Below are 16,082 nucleotides of genomic sequence, written 5' to 3' on the forward strand. Positions count from 1 at the left end.
TTAAATGCCTTGACTGACCTGAGCTCTTAATGTTTGAGCATGTGAACTAGATAAATTTTGTACTAGGACATACATAATATAAAAAAAATTTAAAAATAGAAGAAAAAGTCACATATACAAGTAATAAAAACCAGTAATATGTGTTGGTTCATGGTATGTCTTCTATGTGTATTTACTTTATTTTCCATACATCTATATATCTTCAAACTAAGCAATAGCATGCTTATTGTGCTATTTTTTATTTTGCAGCTAGTGATTCTCATATAAAGCCTTATGCATAATACGTTGTATTTTTCCCTTTTTTGTTTAGCTATTTGTCACAAACATTTCATCATTTCAATAGCCATTCTTCCGCAAATTCATCTATGTCTTCATTTTGCAGGCTTTTTTATAATTCCTCATACACACCAATCATACTCCAGTCTCAGATTTTGATCTTACTGTTTCTCGAGAGTGAGATTTTATTTTCTGCAAATATTGTTATCTTCAGTCTCTTGCTTCATGCAGGTCTCTCTCAACGAAGACTTTTCTAACAGGCCTTCCCGCAGAGCCTTCTATATCAAGTGTTCTCTCTTCATACATCATGGTGATATCTATTTATTCTCTCACTCTATACTGTGTTTATATAATATCTTTCTTTCATTTTCTATATTTCCAACAACACATATGCTGAAAAATACAATGTGGTCGATCTTTGCATATTTTCTACTATAGGCATCCATAAAACTTAAAAAATGTTTATAGCACATGAGAGAAAGTAAATTTTGAAAATCAATGGATGAATGAATATTATTTCATCACATGATTTTGGTAATTTGACAGAAATTTTTTTCAGTATCCTGAGTAACTGGTTCTTATAGAATTTCACAAATTATCCTTGAATTAAACAGTGGAAGAAATCTCAGCATCTCAATTAGCAATAACTCTGCCCTCTTTAGCTGTGTTTATACATTACAAGCTTATAAAAATGAGCTAAGTTTTTAACCCCAGAAATTTGAATACCTTTGTATAGTGAATCTGTTGTTGCTTAATAATGTCCTACCAGTTGAATATTGAATTTGTCTTCCAGGGTTCCATCTGTAACTGTTGATTAGGCAAAGCTACTAGACTTGGTGTCAGTTTCCATACACCTCTGTGTTTTATTATGTATTACATTTTTTCAAGATCCTGAGGACAGATACTATAACATTTTAGAAGTGTGTTACTATGTGTTTGGGTGTACTTTCCTTTTAAAACCCACAAATTAAAATAATAGAACATTTACAATGAATATGGAATCATCTGTTGCTTGCTAATTGCCCAAGTTTGTGTTCAATAACACTAAGTACAAAAAAAAATCAGTGCACTGTAGCAGAAGCATTAAGGAAGTTTTGTTTTGGTTGTAATAATTATTGGTTGTAATAAGGGATATTTCTACCCATGCTATTTATTCTATTCAACTGAGCTGGAAATATTACACTATTATCCATGATGTGTATATACTAGAAGAATATATCACTACAAAATAGTGTCCTTAGTGCAATACTGAGAAAGTAAGCAGCATAATGTTAAGTTCACTGTTTCTAGAGGCAAATGTCTTATATTCAAATCACATAGATTTTTATGTCTATTATTTGAATTAATACTTTCTTAATTATGGCTTTTAAGGAGGTAACCAAACGGTATTCTACATCATTTTCATCATCTATAAAATGAGGATTTTAATAACACTTTCCTTATATGGTTAAATTGCAATAAATTTGTGAGAAGTAAGAAAAATACAGAAACCACTATAGCTGGGGTGTAATGGCATGTAATATGCCCTTATTAGTTAGATGGTATATGAGTTATTTAAGGCTGATGAGAAATTTATTTCACAAGATACTTTTAGTGTTTACAAGTTGTCATTTGTATCTGAATTTTATTTTTTTTCTTATTTATTGTCAAAGTGATGTACAGAGAGGTTACAGTTTCATACATTAGGCATTGGATACATTTCTTGTATTGTTTGTTACTTCCTCCCTCATTCTCCCCCCTCGCCTCCCCATTTCCCTCTCCTCCCATGAGTTGTGAAATGGTTTTGCAAGTATTGCTTTTGGAGTCATTTGTCTTTTTATCCTTTGTCTCTCGATTTTGGTATTCCCTTTCAATATCCTAGTTCTAATTCCAGTATACACAGTTTCCAATGTACTCAGATAAGATACAGTGATAGTGCAGGTACAACCACAGGAAGGAGATACAAGAGGATCATCAACAATTGAAGCTACAGTTTCACATGACATGATGGAAGTAATTACAACAGTGATATAACAGCCGTTTCCATAACATGGAGTTCATTTCACCTACATCACTGGCCATAAAAGAAATGCAAATCAAAACAACATTGAGATTTCATCTCACCCCAGTAAGAATGTCCTATATCAAGAAAACTAACAATAATAAATGTTGGAGGGGATGTGGACAAAAGGGAACCCTACTTCATTGTTGGGAATGTAAACTGGTTCAGTCACTCTGGAAAGCGGTATGGAGATTCCTCAAAAGGCTAAACATAGAGCTCCCCTATGACCCAGCAGCCCCACTTTTGGCATCTACCCAAAAGACCACAAACAAGAACACACTAAAGGCACTGCACAACAATGTTCATCTCAGCACAATTTGTCATAGCTAAAATATGGAACCAACCCAGATACCCCTCAGTAGACAAATGGATCAGAAAAATGTGGTACATGTGCACAATGGAATTTTATGCCTCTATCAGAAAGAATGACATTGCCCCATTTGTAAGGAAATGGAAGGACTTGGAAAAAATTATACTAAATGAAGTGAGCCAGACCCAAAGAAATATGGACTCTATGGTCTCCCTCATAGGGAATAATTAGCACAGGTTTAGGCTAGTCACAGAAGAGGATCACAAAAGCCTAATAGCTATGCTCCTATGTATCTAAATTTTAAAAAAGTGATTACCTATAGATTATTTGTGAACCCTTCCTGTCACCCTTATATCTTCTTTATAAAGTAGAACAAAATGCCTAAGGAAAAATGTGCCACTCTACATCAGAGCTAAGAGAAAATGAGAAGATAAATATGGTAATAACTAAATGAATGGGTATAACTAAATGAATGCAAAACAGTCTTCATGTGGAAGGGAAGGTTAGGAATGTGGACAAAGAGAAATTCCTGAGAGTTTTGGACAGAAAAGTGAATAAACATAAGATGGAAGAATCTCTGTCCTTGTCTCTCTGTGTCTGTCTCTGTCTCTGTCTCCCCTACTCCTTCCTTAGTAATCACAGCTTTTGTACAACTCAATCTAGGTTGGAACCTAGTTAAGTATGAAACTTCAGTTACCTCCACTTTAATCATTTCTATTTGTCTTGCACAAAGTTTACCTACCTCTCATTTTCTATAGAAAAGCAGGCATGCCAATGTGTAAGCAACAATCCTCAAAAAGTCTCCAGCCTTCTCTATGCACTTTTCAGTGTTAACATATGTGAGAAAAATAGTAAATATTGATAATGGTTGTTATTTATTTTCTCCATGTTCATACCTTCCTTGGTGCCTGAAGCACACCTTGTTCAGATACATGTTTATTGCTCTGATGTTATTTTTTTACAATAAAACCTAAATCTTACTTTTGATAGATGTAAAAATGATGGTTTCTATTTAATACATTATTTTACCATATTATAAACTATTGATAAATTAAATATGATAGAACTAGTGTTGATAAAACATGAAGTGCTAAAATGTCATTGAGATAAAAATGGAGGGGCTGTACAAAGACTTCTTTGTAATATATCCACTAATGAGATGGCATGATGTAATAATGAAAGTGCATAAACCTGAAAACATAAATTTTTTTAAGGAAAAACATAAAATGGCAAGGTTAACTCGGTTGCTGTTGTTCACAACTGTAATTGTAGATGTTCAGGAGGCTGAGGTCTGAGGATCAACTTTGGAAGTTGGCTCAGGAAGAGAAATCAAAAACATTCTTATTTCCAATTAACCAGCAAAAGGCCAAAACTACAGATGCTGATTAAGTGGTTCAGACACCTGGAGTTCATGACCCACTACTGTCACACAACACACACACACACGTACACGCACACGCTCACACTCACACACACACGAGGATTAGGGTCACTTAACTGGTTATAGTTATGAAAATGTTTATCCAAGTACTTGATTTCTTAACTTACTTTGTGAGCAAGATAAGTTAGCCAAACAATTCTGAATCTTGGCCAAGATTAGGAATTAGCTGATTGGGTCTATTATACTGGTAGCTTCGGTACTTGTAGTTTCTGCTTTCATAAAAATTTCAGAGTCCACCCAAAAGTTATACAAGAAATGTATCCACTGCCTTATGTATGAAACTGTAACCCTTCTGTACATCACTTTGAAAATATATAATTTTTTTCAAAAGGATGGAAATTAAAAAAAAGAATTTCAAGAGTCCATTTAAAGAGGATCCAAGAGACAAACCCAATGGGTTTAATACTATGAAGGAAAGCAAAGCAAAGCAACACAAAACATCAAGTTAGAGAACAGTTCTAAATACAGAATGAAGTCTATTGCTCTGCCTGTCCTGGCTAGGCCAGACTTATTTCAGTTTCACAATAAATCAAGCAAAATATGTAAGCAAAAAAAGCCTGAAAAGGTCTGGACATCTAAAAGTAGGTAACGCAGCTAACAAAGTGTACATCCAAGTATAGGAGCCACTTAGAACATCATATAGACATGACTAGTTAAGAACCACTCCACATCTCTAACAATTAGAATGCCAAGATTTCAGAACTAAAGAAAGAAAGCTGAAATAGCAGAAGGATAGCAATTTAGGCCAAGGTAAAAGTATAATAATTACATAAGATTTTTCTCATGAGGCCAGCAATGCATAGGATGATACAGGTCTGAGACCAAATAACTGCAAGCAATGCTACTCGTTTCTATATACATTACTACATCTATCAAAATTATGCTTAAAATTCTATTGGCAAGTAGAGGCATTCCAGGATAAAACAGCTAGCGTAATTCATTGTCACTAAGGTAGGATTTCAGAAGACATGAAAAGTAATGCTCATCACAATGATGAGCAAGAACAAGTTACAAAATGAAAGTTCAGGACAGGATAAATTTTACAAGCAGAATCAGGAAGAATTTAGAAAAGTCAAGCATGCTTAACTAAGGAAACTAGCCAACTCCTAAGAAAGAAACAAAAAGAATAAATGATTTGGGGAAAACCAACAAAATCACAAGAACCTGAAAAAATCTTTCAGTATTATTTTAAAAACTATAAATAAATTCTCCATTAAAGACAGACACTGTTAGCATTTCCCTAGCCTCAGGTCCTCAGCTCCTCCCACTAGCCCCCAAATCCACCCATAACTAATGAGCCACTCCTACTCACTACCTAACTACTTCCCCTTTACCTCCCAAGAGAGAAGTTGCCACCTGGATAAGGTGCAGACAACACGTAGCTCCGTCTCCTGTGGGAACTATGGCCCCACTAATACATCTTCTTATGAACTTTCTTCTCCTGCCTGTGATTATCTCTGCATGGTCCTCTGGGATGGCTGATACCTATGCTTTCATTGGTGCAGAAACCCGGGATAGGCTCCCTGGTGGATTTGCTCCCCCATTTTTGGGGGGTCCAAGTTGCCTCCAGGACCTATTCTGCTGGCCTAAGCCCACCCAGACGACAACCGAGGTAACTTCTCCTAACTGAGTGCTCTACTTCCATCCACCACGACAACCTAAAAATTTGCCCTCACACCCAGGGTAAGTGATCATCTAAACGAGGGCTCGTATCCAATTTTCCGATTTACCGAAGGGCCACATGGCCGTGGCTTCTGGGCCACACCAAAAATCTTGGTGCCAAGTTCCAAGCCCCACTCAATGACCGTAGCATAGGGCCACAGGGCCATGACTTCAGGGACACACTCCGCGCTCGGTCCGGGACACAGTGATTGGGGTAACGATTTCATCGCTGATTGTTTCTCACATTTCAGCTGACCAGAGTAATACAAAGGACACTTGGTATTTAACTTCTCAGCTCCACTAATCACTTACCATGGGAGGGGCACAATCTAAAAGCTGCTCAAGTTTGAGCCCAATCTTACAAATTTGGAATATTTTACAAAACTTACATAACTTCTATGAGCACTAGAGCAGATGGAGTTCTCTCTCTCTCTCTTTCTGCCTCTCTCTAAACTGCCTGCCTGCCTGCCTGTGACCAATATTTGTTCAACATCTGCTTTAAAAGACACAAAGAAAGGTTTTCTGTTCGTGTTATTGATGTTTGTTGAGCTTGGAGATTCAGTTAAGTTCTGCTTGTTGTTGGCTAAATTCTGTTTTCTCTAGCATTGGCCACGTGGTGGACAATAGAATTGGTTTTAGCAAGCGCCATCTTGGTTCCATCAAGGTTCCAATAACTCTTGGAGGTAGAGCCCACCCATCCCCCAGGTAATGGGCATGCCAGATTCCTCGAATTCCTCGAGGCAGGTCAGGGACTTGGAGACTACTGTGGCTTTGCAATTCAAATGTGCCTTGCAATTCAAATGCTCAGAGGCGAAGGTGTCTTGCTGTGCCATTATGTCGTGCCAGGTGTCTGTGTTCTGTTTGTGTCCTGTCTCCCATCTTCTGGACCTTCTCTGGTCATAACATTCCACTTCAGCTCCCCATTGGAGCTGTACTGGTTTCTCAAAATTTGGCTCTTTGGGCTGGGAATATGGCCTAGTGTCAAGAGTGCTTGCCTTATATACATGAAGCCCTGGGTTCAATTCCCCAGCACCACATATAGAGAAAACGGCCAGAAGTGGCACTGTGGCTCAAGTGGCAGAGTGCTAGCCTTGAGCAAAGAGAAGCCAGGGACAGGGCTCAGGCCCTGAGTCCAAGGCCCAGGACTGGCAAAAAAAAAAAAAAATGTGGCTTCTCCATTTCCTCACTGGATAATCTGTGAAAATTTTTTGTTTGCCGGAAAAGTCTTTTGTTTTCTAACTGACCACGTGGTTCTAAAACATGGGCAAAATAATATCATGTAAAAACTGGCATCATGCTTTCAAAATATAGACATTTTAATTGCCATTATTGCTGCATTGTTGGTTTTTTTTTTTTTTTTGCCTTTTGCCTTGTTTGTTTATATTTGGGAGGGTGCACTAAAGATGGAACAATGATGAACAAATACAGCAGAGATACTGACTAGACACCATAGGGAAAATGAAGTAGATACCTTGTGGGTGGGGAATAGATGGAAAGACTTGGAGAGGGCAACGGAAGGGAGACATGGTTCAAAAAGAATTGTACTCATTACTCATTACCTTATTCATGTAACTCTAACCCCTCTGTGTATCAACTCTAACATAACAATTTAAAAAATCAATAAAAACAAACCTTCACATTTAAACTGCAGCATAATTCCATCAATATCTTTAGAATCCACATTATTCTTAACAGCACATGGAACTTTCTCCATAGTAGATCACACTTTAGGCCATAAAGATATTCTAATCCAATGCAAACAAACAATATTTTCTTATATATTAACAGATGAAAACAGAACCTAATTAGAGCATGTTAAGAAAGAAATCAGAAAAGCAATACCACTTACAATAGCCTATGTTCATGGGTCAGTAGAATATGAAAATGGCTATACTGTCTGAAGCGATCTTCATGTCAAATGAAATACTCATCAACATTACAATGACAGTCTTCAGAGACAGGAAATAAAATCCTTAAAAATATTCAGAAACATGTAATCAAACATTAAATACCAAAAGAATAATCAAATCTATACGTGGGTAAATTGTGTGATTAGACTTATAAGACAACACAAGATGATGACAGATGCAGATTTGAGTGAAAGAGCCTCAACCCTGGAATTGACTGCAGCCACTAGGAATTGGAAGAAAAAAATGAACAATATCTTTGTCTGGGCTTCCATAAAATCAGTTTCTTGATTGTAGTCCCATGAGCTAGACTCATTTCCTACATCTGAATTTTTAGAATTGTAGGAAAATCGATTTCTGTCTTTTAAGTAAGCTTATGGAATTTTTTTACAACATCACTAGGAGACAAATGCTAAAATTGTACCAGATGTCTTTTAGTTATTATTCCTAATTTGCATCTGTTTTAGTTAAAGGAGATACTCTGCAAGATTTTAGTCAATTAAAGATTTTTAAAACTTACTTTATGGCCAAAGATGTGCTTTATTCTGGTGAATCTATCAGGCAGCAGCAAATCATGAGATAGAATCTGTTCCAGAAGTTAGATATGGATTTCAATTTATGCATTTATTTTAATGATTATGTTTAGTTATACAACGAAGTTAGCAGTTAACAAAATAGTTTATGAATACAATATATAGTGTTCAATGTCACTCCTTTGCACATTCTCACCCATCCTTCCCCTCCCCAGCCCTACTGTAACTCTCCTTAATTTTGTAGGACATACATTGGATTTTTGTCTGAATTTTCCCTCTCTTCTTTTCATTCCTCTACCCTTTTCCCAGTGACAATATGCCAACTTTCTCAAGAATCTGCTTCCTAGTGTTTTATTTTCTGAACTTTGATTTTTGGCTCTCTAAGGAATTGCACTATTTGAGATCTCCCTTGAATCAACCATGTTTCAGTTAATACATTTGTACACGCTTGCATACCACCCAATGTATTTACTTATGAGTATGTAGGCTAAATCCAGTTTCCAAGTATAAGGGAAAACATGGATCCTTTGTCTCTCTGGACTGACTTACTTCATGTAACATAATTTTTTTCTATTTTTATGATGTTATAGTGATAAACTGATGAATGGATTTCTTTGTATTTATTACATTTAGATTTGACTAAGCTATTCAGATATCGAAGTCAGTATGTTTTAGAAATAATATATGTGTAAATTCACCCATTTTAGCTTCAAATATTGTTGGAATATCTTTCTTATGCTATTCACCTTATAGAATTCCAGTCACATCCAAGCATCTCATGTGTTTTAAAAGAACCCTGAACCTTCAATGACAAGTCTTCAATCTTTTGATCTCTAATCTTGAGTTTGGCCATTATCTATTGATATTTTCAATCAATGACCTTTGCTTCTACAGTCAGTACTATTCACATCTGCAGAGGTTTTAAAATTCATTGATTTAATCCATCTGTAATTTATACATCTTTCAAATCTGGAGAAATGAATAATCTACTTACTATGTGCCGGAGCCAGCCGGCAGCAAAAGGGAATCCTGATTGAGGGGGTGAGGATTAAAGAAAAAGAAAGATACAAGACAAGAGAAAAAAGACAAGAGACAAAAAATGGGGTCTGGGAGGTCTGCAGCTCAAGACTGCAGCTCCTTTATTCTTAACTTCCAGCTTATATGCAGTTTAGGAACCAGGAAATAGCATAGGGTTACTAAAGTTCAAGAACACAAAAAGGCTTAGAGTCGGCAATATCCCATGGCAGCTAAGACAGGATGAAGTTGGTTAACATAAGAATGGACTCCTGGGGAATTCCAGGAAGATGGCAAAGGAGCAGCAGAGCCCTAGCTGAGCTCCCTCCAATATGGCAGTTTTCTCACCCCATAGAAACTAGAAACTAGAAAGACAGGCAGAGTGAGTTCCAACAGTATAGGGATTCTGGCCAGGAAGAAAAAATAAACTTTGCTCATCTGAAAACAGATTTGAGCTCCGGGTGGCATCACACCGCCATGCCAGTGCCGGCACCAGCACAACGCCCAGCACAGTGACCCACACTCCACGAGCCTAAAGCACACAGTGTAGACCAGGGAGAAATCCTCCAGACAGCGGCTGAGCACGGACATGCTGAAATCGCAGAGAAAGTGTGAGTACCACACAAAAGACATTCTCACTCGCGCCAACAGAGCAGCTTCTGGAAGGTAGCACTTCCCCCACCGCCAGAGCAAAGCACCATCTTTGACACTGGCATAGGGTCAGACCAGACTGGAACTAAAGCAGTCCTAGGGAAAGTGAGGACAAAGGAGCCATCTTTGAAAAGGGCAAGAGGGACCGACCAGTGAGAGCCAGCTCCGCCCAGGAGAACGCCCACTGCCCAGGCGGGAGGCTCGTCCTGGGCCTTGGTTTAGCCAGAGGTGCCCCGCCCTGCCCGCCAGAATTTCTAAATTTAAAGTGAAAGCAGCAAGCAGCTACCCAGCTACCGGTGGCACGGAAACACCAGACAGGGGAACAAACAGTCCCTGAGACAGATGAACAGTCCCATCACAGAGGAAGCCCAATTCCCAGCCTGAAACGGAGCTGAATTCCACAGCCAGCTCCGCCAGGTGGTCGCCCTGCCCAGGAGGGAGGAACCTCCCCCAGGCAAGCAACTCTCAGCTGAGTAAACCAGGCCAGAGGCGCCCCACCCTGCTGAGTCCACAGCCTATTCAAAGCCAGGCATTAAAGGCCACGGCCCCACAGCAGACAGAGGAGCCAAGGTTCCCGAGACTGTTCACGTCCCCATCTACAGAGGATGCCCAAGGCCTACCGGAAAGCTGTGCGAACCACACAGACCCAGGATTGCACCAACAGGGGAGAAGGGTCAGAACAGATCCACCCCCTGCAAACTGAAAGCAAGTCAAACTAGCCAATCAGGAAAATAGACTGCAAACCTTCGAAAGGAAACCAGAGACTGGGGAAAGACCACCCGAACAAGGAGGACTCCATTTTTTTTTCTTTTCAAACATTTCTGAATTTTTTTTCATTTTTTTGTTTTCCATTTTTACCTGTATGTTTTATCAATTTTTTTTGGGGGGGGGGGGGATTGTTCATTTTTCTGGGTTTTTTCCTTTTTATTTTTTATTTATTTTTTTAAAAATAAGTTTTCTCTGTTTTGTGCATCTGTCTTCCAGTATTCTTTCTTTATTTCTCTCTTTGCATTCTCTTGCTTTAAAAATTACTTTCCTATGAATAACACCTCCACTCTTTTCTGCTAACTCTCCATTGTCTATCATTTTAACCTGTTCTTTCTACTGATTCTACTCTTCTCCACATTTCCACGTCACTGAAACAAAACCAAAATCATCACCCCCCCCCCCCAAATAAATTTTACTCTATTCTCTTTACTACCTCTAACTTTCCCTCCTGGATTACTGCCAGGACCTCCAGGTTCCATTGCCTCCTGGTTATTGGATAGAAGGTATCCCTGCTTAATCCGAGTGAATCAAAGGGGTTCATAGAGAAAGCCAGTCCTAAAAGAACTTAATATAAGAACAAGAATTGCTCATAGGGTTGTAACAGTAAATAAGTAACTACTGAATACAGGGCCCAGGATTGGTTGTTATATTGAAATTGTATTCTTTAGGAACACCAAATCTAATTTTATAGACAGGTATATAAGGTATCTGTATATAATTGTGAACTTATAAGATTTACACAACAGTGCTTGGTAAGGGCTGCTTTGGGTCTTAAATGGTGCTCACAGGTGCTTGTAGATTGGCATTCCCAATCCAAATGGGCAGAAGAAACACAAGAAAGATGGCAAAAAATGGAGTCTTTTCTCCCACTCGAAACAACCAGGAAACAGAGCAGTCAATCAAAGACATAGAAGAGAACCCTCAAAATACTCTACAAAGTCCACTGATAAACATGTTAAATGAAAAGTTTGAATCAATACAGCAATGCTTCCATAAAGTAATAGATGATTTCATGGCCTCAACAAATAGAAAGATCAATGAAATTCAAGAGCCAAATGAAAAGATAGCTACCCAAGTAAAAGATTTGAGAGACAGCACTCAAATCCAAATTAATGAAGTAAAGAAGTCCATGCAAGACCTAAGAGATGACATGGAAATCATCAGGAAAGACCAGTCAGAAGGAAAAGAGATTCGAAATCAAGTAGCTAGCCTACAGTCCCGACTAACTGAAGCAGAGGATCAAATATCAAGAGCTGAAGATTCCCTAGAATCTAAGGAGAAAGATAAAAAATCAATACAAATCCAGATTGCTACAAAACAGATTGCTACAGGAGATTCAAGACACGATCAGGAAGCCCAGTTAAAGGATAATAGGTATTGAGGAAAACTTGGAGAAAGAAGTTAATGGGATAGGCAACCTATTTAACAGAATATTAGCTGAGAACTTCCCAAATATCCAGAATGATAGGCCTATAGAGATACAAGAAGCATTTAGAACCCCAAACCGACCAGACCAGAATAGGAAATCCCACCGACACATTGTGATCAAAACAGGATAAGTAGAGTACAAGGAAAGAATCCTTAAATCTGTTAGGGAGAAGAAAACAATCACATATAAAGGTAAAGCAATCAGAATTACCCCATACTTCTCAGCAGAGACCATGAAAGCAAGGAGAGCCTGGAATAAGGTATACCAAATACTAAATAAAAATAACTACCAACCAAGAATACTGTACCCAGCCAAACTATCATTCATAGCCGAAGGTCAAATAAAAGTCTTCCACAGTAAGGAAAAACTGAATCAATATATCTCCACCTAACCAGCTTTACAGAAAATTCTCACAGATGCACTATACAGGGAAAATAATCAAGATCCCAATACAGACAGAGAAATGAACCCTAAATAGTAAACATCAGCTCAAGAAATGGGAAGACACAGCTTTTAACAAGATAGTGATAATGAAAGGACCAAACGATCATCTCTCAATCCTAACTTTCAACATTAATGGACTTAATTCTCCAATCAAACGACATAGGCTCATAAGTTGGATAAAAATCAAGATCCATCTTTATGCTGCCTCCAAGAGACACATTTATCCAGCAAAAGTAAACATCTTCTAAAAGTGAAAGGCTGGAAACAAATCTATCAAGCAAATGGCCCCCATAAGCAGGCTGGAGTTGCAATCCTAGTATCAGACAAAATTGACTTCAAATTAAAAAAGGTAAGAAGAGACAAAGAAGGTTACTACATACTAGTAAAGGGATCTCTCCTACAGGATGATGTAACCATTCTAAATATCTACACACCAAATGCAGGAACACCCAACTTCATCAAACAAACACTAATGTCTCTAAAAACACTCATAGACCCAAACACATTGATAGTTGGGGACTTTAACACTCCACTATCACCTCTGGACAGAACAACATGCCAAAAACTGAACAAAGAAATCACAGAACTAAATAATTGCATAGACCAACTAGGCTTAACCGACATCTACAGAATATTCAACCCAGCAACAACAGAATACACATTCTTCTCAGCGGCACTTGGAACATTCTCCAAAATAGATCACATCTAAGGGCACAAAGAAAATCTGTACAAATTCAGAAGTATCAAAAAAATTCCCTGCATTCTCTCAGACCACAATGGAATAAAATTAGAGCTCAACTCAAACCGCCACCACAGAAAATCCTACAATTCATGGAGACTAAACAACACACTGCTGAACCAACAGTGGGTCATTGAAGAAATTAAAATGGAAATTAAAATGTTTATGGAATTCAACCAAGATAAGGACACAAAGTACCAGCCCCTTTGGAACACAGCAAAGGCAGTACTCAGAGGAAAATTTATATCTCTGAGTGCATACATCAACAAACTGGAGAAACAGCAACTCAATAATTTAAGGAAGCACCTTAATTTCCTTGAAAGAGAACAACAAGCCAAACCCCAAATCAATAGACAGAAGAAAATAATTAAAATCAAATCAGAATTAAATCAATTAGAGACGAAGAAACTATGAAAAGAATCAACAAAACAAAGACTTGGTTCTTTGAAAAAATCAACAAGATACACAGACCCCTGGCAAATCTGACCAAACAAAGAAGGCAGCACACTCAAATAAACAAGATAAGATCAGAAATAGGTAACATCACCACAGAAATAACCGAAACTCAGAAAATAATAAGGGACTATTTTGCAAACCTTTATGCCAACAAATTCGAGAACTTGGAAGAAATGGATGATTTCCTAGAAAAATTCATATCCCCAAACTCAACCATGAAGATTTAAACCTTCTAAACAGACCCATATCCAGTATTGAAATAGAAACAGCAATAAATGATCTCCCATCCAAGAAAAGCCCAGGTCCAGACGGGTTCACTGCAGAATTCTACAAGGCCTTCAAAACAGATCTCACACCAATATTTCTCAAACTCTTCAATAAAATTGAAAAATTACATTCACTACCAGACAGATTCTATGAATCCAGTATAACCCTCATCCCAAAACCAGTTAAGGACTCATCACGGAAAGAGGACCATAGACCGATTTCCCTGATGAACATAGATGCAAAATTTCTCAACAAAATTCTGGCCAATCGACTTCAACAGGTCCTCAAAAAAATCATACACCATGATCAAACTGGATTCATCCCAGGGATGCAAAGTTTGTTTAATATATGCAAGTCAATTAATGTAATCCACCACATCAACTGGAGCAAGGTAAAGAACCACATGGTTTTATCTCTGGATGAGGAAAAAGCGTTCAATAAAATCCAGCACCCATTTATGCTAAAAGTCCTGGAAAAACTGTAATTTCAGTTTTTCCTGAATATAATGTTGAATATAATCCTGAATATAATCAAGGCAGTTTATGACAAACCAACAGCAAGCATAACTCTAAATGGTGAAAAACTAAAGCCATTCCCTTTAAAATCAGGAACAAGACAGGGATGTCCATGCTCTCCCCTGCTCTTCAGCATAGTACTAGAATTCCTAGCCAGAGCAATTAGGAAAGAAGAATATACAAAGGGGATCCAAATAGGAAAACATGAAGTTAAACTTTCTCTCTTCACAGACGACATGATCCCATCCTAAAGAACCCCATAGACTCTACCCCCAAGCTACTAGAGCTAATCCAAAACTTTGGCAAAGTTGCAGGATATAAAATAAACCCTCAAAAATCAACGGCCTTTCTCTATGCTAACGACCCGAAGATCGAGGCTGAAATCAGGAAAGCAACTCCTTTTGCAATAGCCCCCAAAAACATAAAATACCTAGGAATAACCTTAACCAAAGAAGTGAAAGACCTCTTTGAGGAGAACTTTAAAAGCTTGAAAAACGAAATTAAGTCAGAACTAAGGAAATGGAAAAACCTCTCATGCTCCTGGATTGGGAGGATTAATATAAGCCAAATGGCAATATTGCCAAAGGCTATCTACAAATTCAATGCAATACCTATTAATTTCCCAACACCATTTTTTAATGAAATAGAAGAAGCAATGCAGAATTTCACATGGAGCAATAAAAGACCTAGAATAGCAAAAACAATCCTAAGCAGAAAGAACAGTGCTGGAGGAATACAATACCCAACTTCAAGCTGCATTATGAAGCTATAGTAATAAAAGCAGCTTGGTATTGGCTCCAGAACAGGCCAGAAGACCAATGGAACAGCATTGAAGACCCAGAAATGAACCCACAGAACTATGCCTACTTAATCTTTGATAAAGGAGCTAAAACAATAGTTTGGAAGAAAGATAGCTTCTTTAACAAATTGTGCTGGAAAAACTGGCTCAACACATGCAACAAACTAAAACTAGATCCTTATATATCACCATGCACCAAAATCAATCCCAAATGGATTAAAGACCTCGAAATCCAACAGACACCCTGAAAACACTAAAGGAAAGAAAGGGTAGGAGAAACACTTGGGCTCCTTGGCGCAGGATGGAACTTCCTTAACAAAGACCCAGAAAGGCTACAAATCAAAGAAAGGTTGGACAAATGGGACTGCATTAAACTGCAGATCTTCTGCACAGCAGAGGACATAGCTCAAAAGATAAACAGAAAGCCCACAGACTGGGAGATGATCTTTACTGGCCATTCAACAGACAAAGGCCTCATATCTAAAATATATGCAGAACTAAAAGAATTACCTTCCTCCAAAACAAAACCGCAAAGAATTAATAGGCCCCTCATCAAGTGGGCTAAAGACTTACAAAGAGACTTCTCTGATGAGGAAATGAGAATGGCCAAGAGACATATGAAAAAGTGCTCTACATCACTGGCCATAAAAGAAATGCAAACCAAAACAACATTGAGATTCCATCTCACGCCAATAAGAATGTCTTATATCAAGAAAACTAAAAATAACAATTGTTTTAGGGGATGTGTCCAAAAGGGAACCCTACTTCATTGTTGGTGGGAATGTAAACTGGTTCAGAACTCCCCTATGACCCAGCAACCCACTTTTGGG

The sequence above is a fragment of the Perognathus longimembris genome, chromosome 1 (genome assembly GCF_023159225.1).
Source record: "Perognathus longimembris pacificus isolate PPM17 chromosome 1, ASM2315922v1, whole genome shotgun sequence".
In the NCBI taxonomy this organism is placed as follows: Eukaryota; Metazoa; Chordata; class Mammalia; order Rodentia; family Heteromyidae; genus Perognathus; species Perognathus longimembris.